Below are 2,500 nucleotides of genomic sequence, written 5' to 3' on the forward strand. Positions count from 1 at the left end.
AGGGAAGAAGAGAGGAAAGGAGGAGAGGGGGAAAGAAAAAGGAAGATAAGAAGAAAGGAGGTAGGAATAGGGAAGGAGGAAAATGGAAAGGAAGACGAGAAGGGGAACGAAAGAAGAGGGAAGGGGGAGAAGAGAAGGAATAGGGGAGGCGAGGGGGAAGGAGAGCAAGGGGAAAGAGAAAATCACCTCAAGTGTTTGTCTCAATGCCGAAGAGTTAACTCTCACGCTCTGATCTCGTTGCATAGTTCATGGGTTGCAACCGAGCGTTCTCTGCAAAAGGTTTTATTATTCATAGACAACAACAGAATTTAATTTCAGGCCGATGTGTTTCTTCTCGTTGGTCGGAGGAGGAGGAAAGTTGTATCTCTCCCGCGTTGGGAGGGTTTTGCCGTGTTAATCGAAGCAGGCGATAGGTCTTTGCCCGCTGGATATGCTGTTTTATAATACATTTATATTGAAATTGCTTTGTTTACTTATTTGATGTTGTATTAATCTGTTGTGGATGACCTTAAAGCATGAGCATTTGCGTGTCCCATCAGATAAACGTATAAAGAAAAATGTATGTTAAGATTGATAGAGGGATAATAATAATATTATTAAAGTAATGGGTACTGATGAAACTCGAAGACCTTGCATGCAAATCGCAAATGAAAGTGCCGCCTTTGAAACTGTAGCGGAAGCTGTTCCTAGTCTTGCGAGTCGCGCATTGCGTTTTCCGAAAGATTTTCAGCTCTTGCTCGAGTTCAGCTCCGAAAAGTTTGTGTCTCTTGCAGCGAATGGCTCGGAAAATATAACTTCGAAACCTGACACAGGTCCTCCTCGCCGATGCCTTGAGACGTTCTGGCGTTACATAGCTCTCTCTCCCTCGGACGTTTTCCGAGTATAGAAGTGAGGGGATATGGCTGAAGGAGGAGGAATGGGAGAGGATAAGAGGAAAGGAAAAAGAAGAGGAGGAGAAAAAGAATGGGGAAAGGGGAGGAGAAAAGGAAAGGGATTAGAGGAGGAGGAGAAAAGGGAAGGGGACGGAGAGGGAGAAAAATAAAGGGAAAGGAGATAAAAGAAGGGTGAATGGGGAGAAAAAGGGGAAGGGAATGGTAAGAAAAAGGACGGTGAAGGGCAAAAAAGAGAAGGGGGAGAAAAAGGAAAGGGGATGATGAAAAGGAAGAGGAGTAGGAGAAGTAGCAGCAGCAGCAGACAAAGAAGAAGGAGATGAAAACGACGACGACAAAGAAAAAGAAGGAAGACATAGAATAGAATAAAATCAAAATAAAGGGAAAGAGAGAGAAAGAGATGGTGATGCTGAGGATGAGGGAAATGAAGATGAAGACGAGTTATGGTGACGCCGAGTGCACAGTAGGCCCCCAATCCTAAGCTTAATAAAATCAGGCTTGACGCAAGACATCGATTTCCGTACAGCCGATTCCCTCATTAATATTGAATGGAGTTGGCAAGAGATCGGCAAAGTTTGCTCGATTAATTGACGATCCCGAATGACAAGCAATTAAGGCGAAACGACATGCGAAATCCGTTATTCGGCTGCGTCTGTGCGCGGGGCTGTGGGCGCGGGCGAAGGGATGGGTCTGTGGGGACGGGTTTGTGAGTGTGGTTGCAGTCGAGGCTGTGGGCAGAGGCAAAGGAGTGGGGGTTTGAGGGCGAGGTCGAAGGGGTGGGGCTGTTGATAAGGCTGTGGACGTGGGCGATGGGGTGGGGCGGTGGGCGCGAATATGAGAGTGGGCTGTGCAACGCCACGAGTTTACATTTGTCGGTCTTTTTTTCGTGTGTGTGTGTGTGTGTGTGTGTGTGTGTGTGTGTGTTTGTGTGTTTGTGTGCGTGAGTGTTTGTGTTTGTTTCTTTGTGTTTTGTGTTTCAGTCTGTATTCCTTGCATATGTGCATGTGTGTTCTCCCCAATTTAGCTCATTTGAGGAGCGCAGTTTTAATTGCCTGCTGACTCGCCAAGATTGGATTAAAAGTGAGGGTTTCCAAATTGCCCCGTAGATGTGACCATGGCGGCCGGAGAGGGGGAGGAGAGGGAAAGGAAGGGAAGGGAAAAGAAAGGAAGGGGAGGGAAGGGAAGAGAAGAGAGGAGAAAGGAAGGGAAGGGAAGGGTGGGAAGAGAAGAGAAAGGAAGGGAAGAGAAGATAAAGGAAGGGAAGAGAAGAGAAAGAAAGGGAAGGGAAGAGTGGGAACAGAAAGGAAGGGAAGGGAAGGTTATAGGATTGAATTGAATGGAACGGAAGGGATGGGAGGGATGGGCGAGAGGTGGGAGGTGAGGAAGCTTGGTTGATTTTTTTGTCTTACTAATATCCTGGAGGAAGGGAAGGGGCCTGAGAGAAATTGCATAGGGGAGGGAGGGGGAAGGATAGTAGGATAAAGAAGAGAGATAGGCTAAGAGGCCTCATAGGAAAGATAAGTAAAGAGCAGATAGAAAGAGGGAAAGAGAAAAGACCCAAATATACATTCACTCGCAAAAAAGTAAATCGGAAAGAAACAGACAGAAAG

The 2,500-nt window shown here is 46.6% G+C and overlaps 1 protein-coding gene across 1 annotated transcript in view; it reads left to right on the top strand.

Annotated features, from left to right (window-relative positions):
- The window catches only part of LOC125030405, a 464,521-nt gene that overhangs the window by 393,294 nt on the left and 68,727 nt on the right, over positions 1-2,500 (top strand). The window lies entirely within an intron of this gene.

The sequence above is a fragment of the Penaeus chinensis genome, chromosome 11, assembly GCF_019202785.1.
Source record: "Penaeus chinensis breed Huanghai No. 1 chromosome 11, ASM1920278v2, whole genome shotgun sequence".
Classification (NCBI taxonomy): domain Eukaryota; kingdom Metazoa; phylum Arthropoda; class Malacostraca; order Decapoda; family Penaeidae; genus Penaeus; species Penaeus chinensis.